Below are 20157 nucleotides of genomic sequence, written 5' to 3'. Positions count from 1 at the left end.
AGGGTGTTAGGGGGACTAAAGGCTATAAATGTAAGTGAAGAAATGAGTACCTTAAAGAAGTTGAGAGAGCAAGAGCAATTGTGTAGCTGCACTAAGGGTTTGGGGGAAAACTTAGGATTCTATAACCATGAATTGGAAGTGGGTTGCAGTCAGGATTTTTGACTCCTTCAGTTGTACTACCAAACAAAACAGGTGTGGGTAACTTGGTCAGCATTAGTCCTGGCAGGATGCCAAGAAGTTTGGGAGTACCAGATGGCACTAGTGGCTGGCTCATGCATTCCAGCTGTTGGGTTTGATGGGGACGCAAAATTGACCGAACGGGCAGCCCTGCTTGGACTTCAGTTGGCAATGTATATACTGTCCATCTGACATTAAAGTGGTTCCCAGGAGTGAGGTTGGGAGTAGAAGCTGCCCTCTTCGTAAGTAGTAAGGAGTAGATGAACGCTGATCATTTGCAGAGGGCTAGGAAGTGAAGTTTTGAAAGTAGATGCCTTTTAGTAGTGCCGAAAGCTTCAGTGAAGACAACTGGAGTGGTCAGGAAAGGAACTTTTGTCTTTGAGTACCACTCTTGCCAACCATTGGGCAGGGCTTTTTTCTTACGTGATGTTTAACCACTTGAGAGGTAATAAACAGGGCAGAAGTTCCTCACACATTACTCATCGTACTAAACAAGTAGTGTATTCATGACCCAGGCCAGCCTTGACTCCCAAAAGGCCTTGTTTTCTGTTCCATCACACTGCAGCTTTCTCAGCCCACTCATAAAATGCCATTTCATTGTCATTAAGTGATTATCAGGATGTGGGGCCTCTTCATTTTTAAAATTTTTTTTTAAAATAGGTTCCATACCCAATGTGGGTCTCAAACTCAGCCCTGAGTTCAGGAGTCACATGCTCTACTGACTGAGGCAGCCAGGTGCCCTGGGGCCTCTTTAAGTATAAAACATACTCACGGGACGCCTGGGTGGCTCAGTTGGTTAAGCGGCTGCTTTCGGCTCAGGTCATGATCTCAGGGTCCTGGGATCCAGCCCTGCATCAGGTTCCCCGCTCAGCGGGGAGTCTGCTTGTACCTCTCTCTGCGCCCCTCCCCCCCCCCCCGCTGTCCTGGCGGGCATGCGCACACACTCAAAATCTTTTGGAAAAAAAAATGTTAAGATATTCATGGTAAAAAGTGTAAACGGTACATTGGAAAGTAATGTCCAGTCTTTTTAGAGGTAACTTGGTTGAAGTTGTTTTCTTTAACCATTTCTCATACAATGTGTTGAGTATTTATACAGCTAGAAATGCTAACCATGTGTCCAGCATTTTCCTTTTTACACATCTGGCACCTGCCTATCTGAGCTGTATATACTAAATACAGTACATGCTATTATCTGGGCAGGTACCACAAGCAGTAAGGTGTAAGATACTCGTTGGCAAAGGCCAGTGTGGGCACTGTCAGTGAAAGACAAAGCTGTGCTATTGTGCATAGGTTGACATGCTGTGTCTGTGTTCATGATTAACCTTGTGAACGTGCCTTGAAACTGGCTAGTTGTTGTGGCTACTCCATTGAGAGCAACATTGGCAGTGTGGCATTTTATACGAGGACCAGTAAACTTTGGAGGCTTTTTATGAACTTAATAGAGAAAAATGCACAATTCCCCCCCCCCCACTTTTTAAGTGGAGTCTTAGAATACCACAGAATTCCGTGGCTTGACAAGGCTGTTGCAGATTCATGAGAGCACCTTCTCTGGTTTCAAAACTGGGTCCTCAAGTTAGAAATCTTGTGCAACATTTCTTAGTTGCTGGGGAAACAAAGGCACGTTTGAGTGATCATTTAGATTTTGACAGTGAACTTGTTGATTAAAGCTATTTAATTGTCCCCCAGCAGCTGCAGTCTATTGACCTGGAAGAATGCTCCATTCCTTTCCTCACGATTTTGATTAATTCTCAACAGGTGAATGAAAGGAAAGGTTTTTTAAGTACCATGTGCATCATCCGAGGCTGGTTCCTGACCCAGGGCCAACTTTTTGGGTTGGATAGCAGTTGACAGGAAGAAAATGATTAATTAAGATGGGTATTAGTTACAGGGTGGATATGATCATCCTCCTTTATTGAGATTGAAGTACAGAGAAGGCTGGGACGAGTTGCGCCCTAGTAATGCTTGAGCTAGAACGGTGTAACTCAGATTGCAGGGCCAGGTGTAGGTTCACAGGAAGGGGTCTTAGGATCCATAGTCCCAGTCATGTTTAGAGATGAGAAGGTGGGTTTGCCCGAGGTCACACAAGGATGCCTTGGCAGAGCTGGGATGAGGACTGTCCCACCAGCTAATCCGTTGCTAGTTTCAGGGAGCAACCTGATGTTAAGGGCTTCAGGCTTTGAAGCCAGTAGCCAGTCTGAATCCTGCCTTCCTTGCTTCTAGCTCATGACTTTGGACCAGCTGCATAATCTCTAAGGTTTCGTTTTCTCATCCGTAAAACGGATAGCAACAGAAAGCTACTATCTTGAGAATATAGTGGTCCTCACACAACATTATATGTATATGTCACTCAACCTGTCATGACACATTGCTAAGTTAGTAATAGCTGTTATGTGGTAGGTTCACACTCATATGCAGCAGGTGCTCAAGGAATGGATTTTTTTTTTTTAAAGATTTTATTCATTTATTCATGAGAGAGACAGAGGGAGAGAGAGAGGGAGAGAGAAGCAGAGGGAGAAGCAGGCTCCCAAGGAGCAGGGAGCCTGATGCGGGACTCGATCCCAGGACCCTGGGATCATGACCTGAGCTGAAGGCAGACGCTTAACCATCTGAGCCACCCAGGCACCCTGGATTTTTTTTTTTTTTTTTAAGATTTTATTTTACAGAGACATGACGAGATAGGGAACTTCCACAAGCAGGGGGAGTGGGAGAGGGAGAAGCAGGCTTCCTGCGGAGCAGGGAGCCCGATGCGGGGCTCGATCTCAGGACCCTGAGATTATGACCTGAGCCGAAGGCAGACGCTTAACGAACGACAGCCACCCAGGCACCCCTCAAGGAATGCATTTTAAGTGAAATTGATCCCTGTTGGTGACAGGCATGCTAGACTGCCCCCCAATTAAAAAAATCAAAGCAGTTTATAAAAAAGTATGTATTTCTGTATGAAAGTGTCAGGTATGACTACTAGAAGCCGCAAGAAGTCAGATGCTTGAACCCGCTTGAAGCCATTCCGTACTTGCCCTACAGGAAAATTAAGAGTGAAGGCCCCTGTCCCAGGATAAAAACTAGAGGCAGGAAGTAGTGATAGATCAGACTTATTCTTGAATATGGTAAGGGGGAAATCACCTTAACTGAAGTAAGTAAGGATAACATGCCAAGACAACAGACTGCTGCACTGGAGAAATGAGGAAGTACAATGTTCTCACAGATGTGCTGGGGCTGAACACTGCAATGTTCAGAATAACTTCCCTGTGTGTTACAACATGGAGCCAGGGGGTGGGGGAGTAAATGATGAGAGCATACCCTATGGGGTTATGAGTTAGTTTTAAGTGAATTAATACATGACGTGCTCAAAACAGTTCCTGGCGCAGAAATACTGTGTAAGTATCAAATAGTACATATCCTTTGATAGAAGGGGAGTAACTGGCTGAGAAGAAAAATTGAGCAGTCTGAATGTACTGGGTAATTATTCAATTATTTTGAGACAATGTCTTTATTCCATTTAATTATTCTCTCTATAATGGCCTTGTGCAAGCACTTTTTATACTTCATATCTGCAGTTGGCCTCAGTCCCATGGACATGGGTAATCCCTTGTGTGTCCAACAGGTAGTATCTCTTACTCCTTCCCCTAAAGCCTGTTATGCTCCGTGGCTGGTGTGACAGCCATAAAAACACATCAATTCCCCAAACACCCACTAGGAGGCATTACTACCCCGTTGAGAATACTGGGCCAAATTGTTTGCCTCAGGTATTACACATTTACTGCTTAGTAGAATTGAGTCTCCATTGACTCCAAAGTCTCTTGCATTGTGACAATAACAATATTGACAGTAATAAAGATAATAGAATGGTTAGCATTCCTTGAACTCCTGTGTCAGCATTTTGCTAAGTGTTTTAGATACACCTACTACCAGGTCCCTTAAAACCTCGCCACTTGAGGTTCTGCTGTCTGATTTTGCAGATGAAACAGGCTTAGGTTCAAGACCCAGGTGAGGTGTTTTGTGTAGACGAGGTTGTATTTGAGCTAAGTGCTGAAGAATGGGATTTGGATACAAAGCCAGCTTTAAAGAAAAAGGCCTTACGCATAAAAGCAAAAGCGGGAAGTTTCAAGGTTTTATGTGGACTGACAAGTTTAAGACCCTATGAATGGGTTCAGGGTTTAGAATAGGAGGTTAGTGGAACGTCAGAGCTAGAGGAGAGTTTAGAGGTTATCAGGAATAGTGATTTTCAAAGTTGAAAACTAGCCAAACCTATTTTGGGAATGAAATCTTATAAAATACATAGAACAATTTAAATGGTATTGCTATAAAAAGTGTAAGTTCTATTAGATAATATTGGCTTATAAAGACAGGAAAAATGATATTGTTTTGATGAATGCAGTCTTAGATTGACCTTCGAGCCCAATTTTTTCTGTATTTTGGTCATAGAAGTAAATGCAAATGGTTACATTTCTTAATGCCTCATAGTTGTAATTCCAGAAATGACAGGATAGGAAGGTCTACCCCAAAACAAGATTAACTTCAGCATGTCAATATGCATATAGTTGAATAGGTTTTATGTTTAAAAAAACACTTTAAAAAATCGTTCTAGGGCGCCTGGGTGGCTCAGATGGTTGAGCGTCTGCCTTCGGCTCAGGTCGTGATCCCGGGGTCCTGGGATCGAGTCCCTCATCGGGCTCCCTGCTCCTTGAGAGCCTGCTTCTCCCTCTGCCTCTCTCTCTCTCTCTCTGTCTCTCATGAATAAATAAAAAGTTAAAAAAAATCGTTCTACATATGGCAATGAAATGGCTACAAGATTCCTGCAGCATGGATGAGAATTCCTTATGCTGCCCACACCTTTACTCTGAGAGCCCAAAGTGAAGGGTTGTGGGGGGAATGAGACGCTCAGATCCCTGGAGCTCAGCTGGAGCCATGTCCGGGCACTCAGCCCCCTGACTCCCGGCCCAGGGCTCCTCTGAGTGACCAGTCATGACATCTGGTGTGGCAGCATGCCGTAGCCTGGCTGTTCCACCCCTCACCCGAGAGGGCCCTGGCCGCTTGCCCATCTCCCTGGCAGATAAAGCCTCAGACGGAGAGCAAACAGTACGCGGCTCCAGGAGTCGGTGCAGGTCTGATTCAGCCCTGGTTTGTGCCCCTGCCAGCCCCAAGGCTGTCCCCTACTCCTCCGCTCTCTTTTGTAGCACTTCCCTTGCGGTGGCCAGATTAGAACTCTTTTTCTTTTTTTAAGCTTATTTAGATTTTAGTAATCTCTAAACCCAACATGGGACTCAAACCCATGAGTCGCCCCCTTCCAGGGTCGCCCACTCTTTGGACTGGGCCAGCCAGGTGCCCCCACACTGGGACTCTTTCGCAACAGGTAGACCCCTGGGAGCGTGAGAATGGTGCCGGCTCTTTTAAGGAGGGTTTTCCAGGCCGCAGAGGGTCTTGGCCCTGTTCCTCTGGGCAGCTCAGAGCGTGGCCCCATCAGCCTCAGTCCCAGTATCAGGGTGGGGCAGCGTCGTGGGGTGGGGCGCCGTGTTACCAGGGCGCAGACCCGTTGTGGCGACAGGTGGTGGCTCAGGAGCATCGGGAGAATAGCTGGACTGCCTACCCCTGGGATTTCAGGAACACCATTTATCAGTATTTGCCTTTGGAAAGAAGCAGTCTGCTTATAAATGGTAGGACGTTTAGAGATTTAACTTACTCTTTTTTCAGAAAAACGTTCATATTAAACCATTATTAGGAGATTTTTTAAAATTATTTTTTATTTTTATTTTTACTTTTGAGAGGGAGAGAGGAGGGGAGGGGCAGAGGGAAAAAGAGAATCTGAAGCACACATCCCCCTGAGCTCATAGCCCACCGCAGGGCTCGATCCCACAACCCTGAGATCATGACCTGAGCTGAAATCAAGAGTCAGTTGCTTAGCGGACTGAGCCACCCAGGCGCCCCTTAGGAGATGTTTCTTATCACAGTATAATTAGCATTTTTGGAGAATGCATTGTGTTGGTTCTGAAGAGAAGGAGAATACCACGTGAAAGCAATGGTTTTGTACAGAAACAATTCTTTTTAAAGATTATTTATTTATTTGACAGAGAGACAGCGAGAGAGGGAACACAAGCAGGGGAGAGGGTCAGAGGGAGAAGCAGGCTTCCTGCCGAGCAGGGAGCCCGATGCGGGGCTCGATCCCAGGACCCTGGGATCATGACCTGAGTGGAAGGCAGATGCCTAACGACTGAGCCACACAGGTGTCGCCAGAAACAAATACTTTAACAGTAAGTTCATACACAGAAACACAAGGCTCTTAGTTAATAATAAATTAACCTGATCTTAACAGGGAGCAGGTCCCCAGAAGCAGGTTCCTGGAGTGTCGCTCTGATGGGGAGGGCCTTTCTCAGAGGCTCTGTGGTCATGTTGCAGGAAAGGGAGAAGGTTCCGCTTTTTCCAGAGTTGGAGGTCTGACCTTGGTGATTCTGCCACGCATTTGAACACCCGCTCCTCGTGATGGCAAAGCCTTTGACTGCTCCGGGAACTCAGTCTTTGCACCTGAGAAGGGGGAGCCACACTGCTTCAGTCCAGGCATGTCGAGACAGAAACCTGAGGAAACCACGTGTAAAGCATCAACAAGCGTGCCTGGCACAGAGGCGGCCCCGAAAATTGCCAAGCTCAGCATTTTCCTTCACGTCGGCTCCCTTCCGTCCCCTTTAATTACTCACATTTATTTATTTTTTAACCTTTTTTTTAAGATTTTATTTCTTTATTTGACAGAGGGAGAGAGCTTGCACAAGCAGGGGGAGCGGCAGGCAGAGGGAGAAGCAGGCTTCCCGCTGAGCAGGGAGCCCGACGCGGGGCTCGATCCCAGGACCCTGGGATCATGACCTAAGTCGAAGGCAGCTGCTTAACCGACTGAGCCACCCAGGCGCCCCTAATTACTCACATTTAATTCAAAGGTAATCCATGACCATGGTAGAAAAATTAGAGAACACATATCAACAAAAAGGGAAGAAAGTAACCCCAAAGCTTCAGGTTTTCATAAGTAGTTTTTATGTTTTTTGTTTTTTTAATCCTGTTTTCTTTATTTTGTTTGCCTGGAGTGGGAAGTTTCTTCATTTGTGTTTAGAGGGGGGTCAGAGAGGTGATATCGTGGCCCCACTTTGCAAATGAGGAAACTGAATTCCAGAAAGAGGAAGTGCCTTCTGCGAGGTCACAAAGACAGTAGGAAGGTTAAGCTGATTTCTGAAACTCACGGCTTCTGAGTCCAAGCCCAGCACTTTTGTCAGGACCAGGAGGGGCCTCAGAGGTGGGTCTCAGACACCTGTCCCTGAACTGTCACATGTGCAGGGAGCCTGTGCCCTGGACACCACATTTCCCTCATGACCACTTAACATTTCCCACTGAAGACAGACTCCTGAGTCCTAGAATCCCAGGAATGGGCAGGTTGTGAAAAACAACCCAGTTACGTGGGGTTTTAGGCCTCTCTGTTTCGCTTTCCCACGTTTTGCACTGTCCTTTGGCCTGCTAACACGTAAGTGCTGTCCTCCTGAACTTTTCCCTCACTATAAAGGGTGTTCTATACCCTGTATTTGCTTTTTTCCTGGCCTTTTCTTCTAGCTGGCTGTTTTGGGATTCCCAGAAAATATTTCCATTGTTTGCGAAGAGAAACAACCCTGCACTGTTTTAATGGCTGAGGTAACAAATATGCATTGTTTCAATGGTTAAAATTGTGCATTGAGGTGGCGGTCAAGTGGGTTGTGGGCAGATTGTTTCCTGAAGTCTACTATTATAATTCTAAAGAATGCCAAAAAGAGACATCAGCCCATGAACCCCAATTGTGTGATCGGAAGTTATCCTGTGTGATGTAGGCCCTGCCCTGCGCTGGTCCGAATGGTGTAAAAACCTATCTCCTGTGCCAACATGGCGGTCAGATCTGGGATCCCTGAGAGGTGAAGCATGACGAGACCTTCATTTACTCAGTTTGCCCATCTGTAAAGAGGGGGCATTTGGGTTAGAGGTGGCATGTACCTCATGTAGTGGCCCGTGCCCCCTCCCTGCCATACCTGGGAGCAGAAGTACCACAGTGTTCTTCCATCTGAGCTCCGACTCACCGTCATCCGCTGCTTCAGGCAGAGCCTACTCTGCCTTGATAGACAAGTTTGCTGCCCTGGGACCAGAAGGCCCATGGGGTCCTTTCCAGCATTGACATTCTAGGATTTGGCAACTCCAAAAAAAAAAGGAAAAAGAAGAAGGTTGTTTCTTTGTAAAGATGGCAGGGGAGGCAGTCATCTTCCTAGAAGGGTAAGGAAAAATGTCAAAAGCATACAGTGGGTGACAGTTCAGCCAAGGCCACATCAGGCTATATAAAACAGGCATTTTGTTCTGTGGGGATAAGGCAACTAAGTGTTAGTATTTGGTCAAGACTGGAAGAGTCTCTTAAAACTTAGTCCTCCTGCTCAGTCGTTAAGCGTCTGCCTTCAGCTCAGGTCATGATCCCGGAGTCCTGGGATCGAGTCCCACATCGGGCTCCCTGCTCAGCGGAGAGCCTGCTTCTCCCTCTCCCACTCCCCCTGCTTGTGTCCCTCTCTCGCTGTGTCTCTCTCTGCCAAATAAATGGGTGAAATCTTTAACAAAACACAAACAAAAACTTAGTCCTCCTGCAACTTTGTTAAAGAGTTCCCACCCCCTTGGTACAGATGTGGAAGCCCAAGCTCAGAGAACAGGTACAACGGAGCCCAGAGGAAATGGCACAGCATGTCTCAGCCGAGAGGAGAAGCTGCTAACAGGCCTGACAGTGGGCTTCATGGTGGCTCAGAGGCCGCTTGGTGAACATGAGCACCCACAAAAGCCCCAGAGGGAAGCAGGTTCTTTCTCAGAAAGGGTCACGGAAGGGCGCCTGGGTGGCTCAGTTGGTTGAGCGACTGCCTTCGGCTCAGGTCATGATCCTGGAGTCCCGGGATCGAGTCCCGCATTGGGCTCCCTGCTCAGCGGGGAGTCTGCTTCTCCCTCCGACCCTCTTCCCTCTCGTGCTCTCTGTCTGTCATTCTCTCTCTCTCAAATAAATAAAAAATCTTTAAAAAAAAAAAAGAAAGGGTCACGGTGTGGGGAGAAGAATAACGATGAAGGCCGCAGACCACCAGGGCCAGGGGTTGGCTCCGCAGTGGCCCCTGGGTCACCTTACATCACTCAGATCAGCGGCAAGCAAGGTGTGTGCAACATCTTCAGGTTGCACATTGGGGATTGAGGTCCTGTGGCTCCCTGTGGTGGGAAGGGTGCAGCACTCAGAGTCTGGAGACCTGGATTTGGCTCCTGGCAATACTATTATGCAAGCCTGGGCAAATTACTTTGCTCCTTGAACCTTGGTCTTGTCATCTGTAAAATGGAACTAATTATACTACTTCATAGCGTTATTATAGGGTTTAAATAAAAAGAGCAATAATCTTGCCGAACGTTTAGTAGGTGCCAGGCACTTCACCTGTATTAACTCAATCATCACAGCGGCTCTCAGAGAAGAGGTGCTATTACTCTCTCTAGTTTAGGAACAAAAAGTAATTTGCTGGATGTCACACAGCAAGTAGGGAAGCTGGAACTGGAACGTAGATAGTCCGGCTTCAGAGTAGCTGTTCAGTGGGGATCTTAGATAAATCATTCTTGGGCTGGTGAATCCTGGACAACAGCCTTTTTTTTTTAATTTTTTTAAATTTTTATTTATTTGAGAAAGAGCACGAGTGGTGGGGAGGCAGGGGAGAAGGGAGAGGGAGAAGCAGACTCCCCACTGAGCAGGGAGCCTGATGCGAGGCTCGATCCCAGGACCCTGGGATCCTGACCTGAGCTGAAGGCAGATGATGAACTGACTGAGCCACCCAGGTGTCCCTGGGACAATAGCTTTCAAAGACTATTTAAAGGTACATGGGACCTTAGAAGGGCCCTAGGCTAACTGGCTGTTTGTTGAATGAGGACCCCAGGGATCAGAGGGTGAAAGATGTGCCAGAGCTCTTGGTAAGTCTGGCAGAGCCAAGGGGAGGACCCAGGCCTCTGGACAGCCATGCCTAATCGGGGTGCCAATGGCTCACAGTCCTGACGTTCTGTTCTAGGAAACACAACCAGTGAGAAAGTGCAATCGCTTCCATTATCATTAATGCAGAGTCTCAGTGAACTCTTAAGGTGCCGCCACTTGCCCACATGTTGTATCCATTAACCCCGTCCCCAGACACACAAAATAACATGCATCTCAAATGGTAATAAAAGAATACGGCACTATGCAAGCTTGGTGGTAACACAGGCCTCCAAAAACCTGCATTCGAGAACATACAGATAAAAAGATATACCAGAATGGCTGCCTAATGGGGCAGAGGAACGGGAGGGACCCACGGGGTAAAGGGGAACACATAAAACAAGAGGGAACTAGCCAGGACCAATGATGACCGTGAGCCCTCAACCTGGGGATAGAATTAACTCATCCCACTGTACCGAAGGGCCAAAAATAAGACTGAGTAAAACTAAGAGACTGAATGAAATCACTTTGCCTGAAACATGTTGGCTCTGGGCTCAAGGAGGAAAGGTGGGGACGCATCCTGGGCTGCCTCACAAAGGCCGAGGCCCAGAAGAGTGTTCCTGGGCGGGACAAGTGAGGTCAAGGGGAAAGTCAGTCACACCTACCTCTGAGCTCAAGCTCCAGGTGAGAGGCCACAGGCAGAGCCTCCCAAACCCTAGGGAAGGAGTGAAGAGCAGCACCTGGGTTAGTGGCAGAGGTCACACAGTCACCAGCTGTCATGTCCTCCGCACTGAGGTTTAGCCAAATCCAAATCCACTATTAGGATGGTTCTAAGGATGTCAAGAAGACATGGATAGGGGCGCCTGGGTGGCTCAGTTGTTGGGCGTCTGCCTCCCACTCAGGTCATGATCCCAGGGTCTTGGGATCGAGCCCCGCATGGGGCTCCCTGCTCGGCGGGAAGCCTGCTTCTCCCTCTCCCACTCCCCTGCTTGTGTTCTCTCTCTCGCTGTCTCTCTCTCTGTCAATTAAATAAACAAAATCTTAAAAAAAAAAAAAGACATGGACATAAGCCAATAATCCCACGATTGTATGATGATTGTAGGCTTGGTTGCCATAAGGGTCCTGCTACACGCTGGCCCAAGTGGCACACGCATCTGCCTCCCATGCCAACGGAGTGTGCTTGTGAGGATCCGGGGAAGGAAGAGGGCATGTTCGCCACTCAGCTTGCCCATCTGTAGACGGGGAACAGTTGGATGTAGACCTCCCCTGGCAGCCCGCCAGGCTGCCGGCACCTCTCTGGGAAGTGGTTCCCCCCTCACCCCCCGCCCGCGCCCCCGGCCCCGCCCCGCCCCGCCGCGCCCCCGAGCCTGCAGTTTTGGGCTCAGGCCACCAGGTGGCAGCATGGGGGAAGACAGCGGGTTCCCAACTCCGCGCTGAGGACGCCCAGATTTGCCTGTGGGCCAAAGACGGATTCCCCGTGGTCCTTCGAGAGTGCCTCATTATTACACATGGAATGAGGCAGAAGCCTGTAAGCCCAGTGGCTGGGGAGGGGCAGCAAGGAGAGGCAGGCATGATTTTCTAGAAAGTGAATCCCTAAGCCTGTCAGTCCTCACCCATCCACCACCACAGAGGTGGGTGACTGTGTGTGTGCGTGTGTGTGTGTGTGTGTGTGTGAATGTATGAGTGGCTGTCCATATGTGAACGTGTGTGGGTGTGTACGTGTGTTATTGTGTGTGTGAGGGTGTGACTGGTGACTTTGTATACATGAGTGTGGGGGTGGGGGGAGGAGGAAGCCACAGGCTCAGGTGTCGCCAGCGAGGCGGGGAGGAAACTATAAAACCTGGGCGATGTCCTCTTTATCAGCAGGCCCTTCTCCTGGGTCAAGAAGGGCAGAGCCCAAAGTTCACGCAGATAGTAGCAACTGGGAGGCCTGAAGCAGGACGGTGGCATTGGTGAGGAGGATGTGGCTCTCCAGGGGGACAGGAAGGGCCGACACTACGTTGCACTTAACCCCAGACTTAAGAATGAATTCTGGGCCCAGCAGAGCCAGGTTCCAAGCAGCCCAGTTGTTTTCAAGGGGCGTACGTACCCCCTGGACTTCAGTTTGTCCACCTGTAAAAATGGCAGAACTGACTGGGCCTGCCTTCCTGGCCCTGTGTGAGGACGAACAGAGCCATGTACGTAATGCACTTAGAAGGCCTAGAATGTGATGAGTGTGTGTCTGTTGGTTGGGGAGAAAACATGAAATCATGCTGCTCCAGAAGGCCCTGGTGCAGCCCGGTCCATACCTGCCACTCATAAGGTCAGTCCCCTCTGCCCGTCCCCAGCCTTCCAGAAAGGACCTTTCTAATGGTGGAATGGGCCCTGACTCTGGGGAAGGGGAATTTTCAGGGGGCTGTTAGGCCAACACCTTCTAGATCCAACGTCAGCTCTGACACTGCCCCCTCCAGGCGGCTTCGAGTACTGACTCATGCTTACTCTTGTTCAAGTTTGCCCTTGTTTTCTCTTTTCTCTTTATTAAGGACTGGGTGGAGAGCATTTGGTGTCATCAGGGATTACTTTGAAACTACCGCTGCACTTTGGGAGCTGGCTTGAGTCAACTCGTCACCATGGAATTTCTTTTTTTAGTGCGTAAACAGCCAAGCTAGAGGCAGCTGTTGCCTGGTCCGGGGCAGAAAGCAGCCTGTTGGTGTGGAGCTGCCTGGCTCATATTTCTTGGGCAAACAGATGCCATGTCTCTCAACTCACCGATTAGGAAGCCCAGAAACCGTGGTTTGGAGACCACATGTCTAGTTATGTCTAGTTATTCAGGTGACTTCACCTGGGAAACCCTCTCTGAATGTCAAAGCTCCAAGATATAGGGACATGTATAGTCGCTGGGGTGCTCCGTTTCTTAGGGGCCACCCCAGGAGGGAGTGAGCACTAAGTGCCAAGTTAGTGAGGAAACTCTGTTTTGGAGCCAAAGCATAAAAAAAAAAAAAACCCAGCCACAAACCACTGAGCCTTTAGTGTGTGCTTGTTTTGTGCAGCTTGAGCCCAGGGAGGGCCTCTGAGCGGAGAGGAGGCAGGAACAGGAAATTTATAGTAGGAGGAGTTACACTGGATGGGGTAAGGCCCTTCAAGAGGTGGGAACAGCATGAGCAAAGGCGTGGAGGTAGGAATGTATACATAAGGAAGAATTTGGTTGGAACAGAGAGTTTACGATAATAAAGATTTATTTAGTTAGTTAAGAGAGTGGGCAGGGGCAGAGGAAGAAGGAGAGAATCTTCAAGAGGACTCCCCATTGAGCGCAGAGGTGGGGGCTCCATCCCAGGACCCCAAGATCATGACCTAAGCTGAAACCAAGAGCCGGATGCTTAACCCAGCCACCCAGCCACCCAGGCGCCCCAGCAAGAAATAAACCCAACACACATCCACTGAGTGTCTTCTGTGTGCTAAACACTGTTCAAATCGCCAGGATGAAGATGGTGAACAAAAGTCCCTCCTCTTTGGACATTCTAGTTTAATAACAGATATAAATCATAAATATTATTTATTATAATAATAAATATAAATAATAACAATGTAAATAACGATAGCTCGCATTTATTGAGAGCTTACTACATGCCCTATCTTGTTTTAAGTATTTCATATTTATTTACTCATTTAATCCTCAAAACACCCACATAAAGGAGGCCTGGGTCTTGCCTTTAGTTCACGGTTGAGGAAGCTTGGGCACAGAGCCGTGGAGGCGGAAGCCAAACCCAGAGCTGGTACTCTGACCGTGACACTCCCCTACTCCAGTAGGCTCGGTGTGGACCCGCCTGGAGGATGGCAGAGGCCAGGCAGGGGGGTGGGGGTCCAGTGCTTTCAGATTAATCTGGGGGTATATGTGGAGTCAACTGGGTGGCAGGAGGGACTTGGGGGTCCAGGGGGCAGCACAGCCCCCTGGCCACACTGAAGATGGGGAGAGGAGTGAAGACGAATCAGTAGACGGAATTTGAAACATTCCTCAGGCCTTACCTTGCCTGGAATTAATGAACTTGGCAGATCCCTCCCCATCAGAGGACGGACAGTTCACCATGGATTATTTTCATTAGTATCCATTGCGATTCATGAGAGGTGAGAGGGCCTTTCTGGTGGGTCCGAGCCCTGAGCACCCAATGAGGAGCTTGAAGGGCCTCCCAGGCTGGGCCAGAAGACACGACAATTTGCAATGTCCAGACTCTTCCTTCCTGGCAAATTCCATGGGCGAATCCCCTGCGGTTCAGGGGAGCCGCAGACCCACTCCCACTCCCCCAGCCCTGCTCCCCTCCCAGCCCTGCCCTGCAGGACCCCTCACGGTTCTTCATCAGAAGTCCAAGTCCCAGCCCCTGACTGGCGGGCAGCCTGCTGGTCCTGTGCACGCTGGGACCCCGCTTCCGTGGGCGGGGGCCAGGGGGGTAGGGGGTGGTCCCACTGCTCTTGTCTTCACTGCCTGCCCACCACTGCCCTGCCTGCTCCGGACTCCCAGAAGTGCAAGCCGGCTCCCTGTTTCTGCCTCTTCCAGCTTCCATCCACGTTTCCTGAGCGGCTGCAAGATCCCACTGTGGCTTCAGTAAGAGCCTCCAGCTTTATTTTCCGGCTGCCAGGGCCCAGCAGCTGCTAGGGCAGCCTCTTTGCAGCGCCCCACCCCACACCTGCCAGGGCGCCCTCTCGGGCCCCTCGCTGTCTTCTGCCCCAGGGAAAGGCCCGTCCCCTGAAATCCCAGAAGGGCTTGGACCCTCAGGCTAACCTGCCCACCAGGGTCCCTGCCCTCTCAGCGTCCCCCTTACCCCTACCTTCTCCTTCCCCCCCGCACTTTGCTCGGAACCCCCAAACACAGGGCCGACATCGCACACATACCCCCTCTGGGATGGGGGGGCAGGGCTCAGGCGCCCCTTGAGCTGGCAACGGTGTCAAGAGCGAATCGTAGGTTTGCCCTTTAAGAATGTCCTCAGCCTGGCAGGGCCCTCGAGGGCCGGGAATTCCCGCCCGGGAATTTTTCCAATATTCTGTCGGCTGTTTCTGCTCTTTCAGTGGTTTTATTATTTTCCTTTCTGTTCCAGCCCCTCCTTTCGCTTTCAGTATGGCAGGTCAGGCCAAATGGCGCGGAGGGTGGGGACCTGGCATTTGCTGAGGCAGGAGCTGTGGCCAGGGCCAGCTGTGCCAAGGGAGGGGATGGGATGAAGGAGGAAACAGGAGGGGAACAGGGAAGTGAGACCAGCGGCAGGGCGGCCTCTTGGTCTTCTGGTGATTTTCATGGCATTCAGCTCTGGGCACACGGCCTCGTCTTCTTCTGGCCCCCATCGAAAATGCACATCTGCTCCTTGGGAGGGTGACACATTAACCCAGTAACACCAATCTGCTGGGCAGATGCGCTAGCTGCTGCCTCAGAGAGGACGGACCAAGGAGAGGGGCGCGCAGAACACATCAGGGGTGAAGAAGGGCATAGGAAGGGTTGGGGGTGGGGGGCACATGCTTGGGGAGGTGCCAGATAAAAGGGGTGAACCCCTACCTAGGAGGACTTCCCCCCCCCACTGCATAATTAAGCTCCGAGAGGGCGGGTGGGGTGAATAGGGTCCCTTGTGCCTGTGATGTTGGCACAACAGCACCTGCCTGGGCCATTGGGTTTCCATGGGTCCATTGGACAACTTCCTGATGGGACAGGCTCCATCGTCCAGCTTCCGATAAGGATGAAACTGTGCTGCATGTAACAGAAAAGCAAAATAAGTGACTTAAATCAGAGAAAGCTTTATTTTCCTCTCACATAAATGAATGGTGAAGGCAGACAGCCCTGAACATTTTAAAAGCAAGACTTAAAGGAAGAGGTACCCAGGTACCCCACGTCTTCCTGACTCCAGGCATTTTCCCAAGCATGCAACTTATTCTGTGCAGAGCTTGATAAAGGCACCGTGTCTGGGCTTCCTTCTGTCCCTATCTCTCATCCCCATGGCCTCACGAGCCTCCTGGGCTCCCTTTCCAAATCCTTGTTTTGGGGTCTGCATCTGTGGGGACCCCAACCAAGATACTAATATTTTTGAGAGGTTACTGGATGCAAGGCATTGTCTCATTTCTTCCTCAACCTTGAGGGATGGGATCCAATTATTAATTCCTGTTTTAGGGGTGAAACCATAACTTGCCCAGGGTCACTCACCATTGGAGCCAAGACTCAAATCAGGCTGATCATTTTGTGGCTGATCATTCCCTTGGGATGCGTTCCTCAGCCAGAACCCCGGGTCAGATAGTGCACATTTTCAGTCCTTTGACCTGTTCTGCCAAACTGCCTCTGAGTAAAATCAGGTCCGAGTGCCACTCCCAGCCACAGTGTGGGGACCACTCACTTCTCACGTCCTCACTGCAGGGGCTCCCGGGGTCTTTCCAACCCAGCCCCTGTGAGGACATTCCTCCCAATTTTGTCCTTTTTTTTTTTTAATTCAGAAAGGATTAATTTTTTTAGAGGGGGAGAGAGAGACAGAGAGACGCCAGGGGAGGGGCAGAGGGAGAGGGAGAGAGAGAAATTCTTAAGCAGGCTCTGCGCACATCGGGCAGCCCCACATGAGGCTCGATCTCACAACCCCAAGATCATGACCTGAGTCAAAATCAAGAGTCAGTCGCTTCATTGATTCAGCCACCTAGGCGCCCCAGAAAGCATTAATATTAACAAGCCGGTTAGCCTTATGCTAACAGACATGCCGCAGCTGTCTGTGAGTTGAACTAAAAAGGGATGGAGCCAAGTAAATGAGTTCCTGACCCAGCAGAAGAGTTGTTTCCTGCCTCCCCCTCAGCTTTCCTGGGAGGGCAGCTCTTGCCCATCTCCCCGCCCTGGAGCCGGTGGGAGGAGGTGTGCGGGTGGGCAGACAGGAAGGAGCGGGAAGGATCAAGGAGGAAGGGCACCTGGTGGCCACTGTGTGGCGAGGTCCTGGGGAGGGAATCTTTGATCCGCACAGCTTTGGACTCTTCCAGCGCATTCCTTTTCTTAACAGAAATACTGGTGAGGTGGGTGGGGGTGGCTGTGCCCGAGCCGCCTATCTCTCCCCCTTAGATGTCTGAAGAGCCAACCAGCCACTCCCCAGCCCCGGCGTGCCAAATGCCTGAGGCTGGCAGGCAGGCATGCAGGCAGCTGGAGGGAGGCACGGGAATCCCTCCCTCCCCAGCGTGTGAACACGTTTCAGATGTCCTCGCTGAGCTCCGGTTGAGGGCTGGGCCTGCCTGACCCCCTTTCTAATAAAACTCTCCTACCAGGCTTTATAGTATCCCAAACACGTTCACATCAGGGAACTCCTTTGATCCTTCCACTACCTTAAAATGGGCTGTGCCAGGGTATCATTATCCCCATTTTACAGATGGGGAAGCCGAGGCTCTGATTAAAATGGTGCTTCAAAGGAAAACGCTATCACTCCAGATTTCTGTAGCCTTGTCAACTAATGATCATGCCATCGTAGTGATGACAATGTTCATTCAACATTATTATTTGCAGGCACGGCGGTGGGGGTTGGGGAGGATCTTTGTTGTACGAAAGTGGTCTCCAGGCCTCATTGAACTGTCTCAGGTGGATAGTTAATGGCAGAGCTGGGATTTGAACCTGAGCTGGCCGACTCCCGAGCCAGGGCTTCTCAGAGTGTGGTCCCCAGACCAGAATCTTGTAAGAAATGCACATTTTCAGGCCCTGACCCCCACCTACTGAGCCCTGGGCGGGAGGCCGGGCAGCCTCTGGTTTAACAAGCCCTCTACATTTGAGAACTGCCGTCCTAATACATTCTTTTAACTCAGTGCATTTCAATCCTGGCTGCACAGTCGAATCACTTGGGAACTTTAATAAATACCAGGGCTTCGCCGGACCAGAATCTCTGGGGTGGGGCTCCAACATCAGTATTATTAGAAGCTCCACATGCTGACTTGTCTGCCTTTGACACACACCACATTAGGAAGGTGAGCCCTGGAAGGCTCCGCGTTTTACCAGAAGGTTTTAGAGTAGAATGACAGGGCAGCCTGTTCCAGAAAATCCTGGAGGGCATGAGGGAAGACTTGGAGGAGTCCGGGAAGGAGAGACTCTGGGGGCCCAGCCCCTCCTTCTTGAGATGACTCCATGCCGGCCCAGGAAGCCTGCAGCCCTGCTGGGGCCCAGAGCGCCACAACTGTTTGTCTTGGCTTTTGCCCAAGCAGGCGGTTCTGTGTGGAGTTGCAGCTCTTTTGTTTCTGTGGTTTAACTGTTGGCCCAGTTTTTTCCAGGGCTGATTAGATATCCCTCTTGGGTCCACAGGATTCCCCAAAACGGCTGTTTCCCCTTAGAGCCGAAGTAAGGTGCAAGGCGGGGTCTGGGTGGGGGCAGTCTCCTGCTTCTAACTGTCTCACTCTGAGCCTCGGGTTCAAGGATGCATGAGTTTATCAGTCAGGGTCCATCCGGGAGACAGAGAACACACCAGTCATTTTCCCAGAGAGAATCCAATATGAAGAATTATTAATTAGGTACTGAAGGATTGAAAAGACAAAGAGAGGCAGCTGGAGGGCCCCGGGGTCACAAGCACAAGGAGCAGTAAGTAGGGTTTCCTTAGGGCCAGAGGAACAAAGAAAAGTTTGCGATTTTTCAAACTTAGAAGCTCTGAGGACCGTTTGCAGAGCTGAAAGACGTCTGGGGAGGGGATGCCAGCTGGTGGTGCTGGTGTCCCTGAGGGGAAAGCATGGGGCTGGTACTACAAGTATTAGGGAAAAAGTAAAACTGGAATTAATTTCTTCTCTTGGAGTGAACTGCGGCGGTCAGATGGAAAAAGCCTTGCTCGGGTCAGGGGAGGTTGGGGCAGCTGGGGTTTCTGGTTGCCTAACTTCTCTCTACCTTTGTGGACTCTCCCTCCTCACCCCAGCTTCACTCTCGTCTCTCAGTTTACTTCTTTCCAGAACCAATCCCAAATGTTGCTGGTTCAATCAGTGAACCTTTACTGAACACCTATTATGCCCCCGGCCCTGGGGACTAGGTGCCTGAGGGATAGTAATATAGAGTAATGGTAATAGCACCCACATTCACCGGAGCGCTTACCTGCCTGACCCTGCTTTAAGCATCTCCCATGAAGTCACTCATTTACGATTACCTTCACTTTACAGATGGGGACACTGAGGCACAGAGCCATTTGGTAACTCGCTGAAGGTGATTATTTAGCTAGTGAGTGGCAGAGCCTGAAGATGAACCCAATCAGCATGACTCCGCTAACCCGCATTCTTCACCAAGTCACCTCGTTGCCTCAAGTCCTAGAGAGCCAGACCCGTGAACAGCTGACCGCAGCACAGGTAGAGAATGCCACGAGGGGTGGGCCTCCCAGAAGTGGTAACTCATTTCATCCATTCAGTCAACCAAGTCTTTAGACTGGGGCATAATGGTGAGCAAAAACAGACATTCTACCTGCTCTTGGGAAGCTTCTAGTGGACACACAAATATTAATCTAATTATCACACCCAAAAAAGTTAGCTCCAATACACAGTTCCCTTTACTATGAAAACTGTAATCACAGAGGTTTGTTATAAATGTGGAAATGAGAGGCTACTTCCTGGGGCACCTGGGTGGCTCAGTTGGTTACACGTCTGCCTTCGGCTCAGGTCATGATCCCGGGGTCCTGGGATCAAGCCCTGCGTCGGGCTCCCTGCTCCGTGGGGAGTCTGCTTGTCCCTCTCTTTCTGCCCTGCTCATGCTCTCTCTCTCTCTCTGGCAAATAAATAAATAAAATCTTAAAAAAAAAAAGGTTGCTTCCCAGAGAATGTGGTGGTTGGGCTGGGGCAGAAAAGATGAGTGGGAGTTAATCAGACAAAGAATAGAAAGAAGAGAGTTCCAGGCAGAGGGAACAGCATGTGCAAATGCTCTGAGATGGGGGAGTCATATGAGTATGAGGACTGAAAGTCCTGCCCCTGAACTCTGACCAGCTGGCCTGGCCAGTGCTCCCAGGCATGGAGCCCACCTGTTGAAACCCCTACCACTCCAGTTTGGAGCCCTATGGCCAACCCTTCCCAGACCATGCTGGAGGCTGGCCATCACCTTA

This window comes from Eumetopias jubatus, unplaced genomic scaffold (genome assembly GCF_037043125.1).
Source record: "Eumetopias jubatus isolate StellerSeaLion01/CBP00866 unplaced genomic scaffold, mEumJub1_p1.0 scaffold_6, whole genome shotgun sequence".
In the NCBI taxonomy this organism is placed as follows: Eukaryota; Metazoa; Chordata; class Mammalia; order Carnivora; family Otariidae; genus Eumetopias; species Eumetopias jubatus.
Note: the sequence above shows the minus strand (reverse complement) of the source record.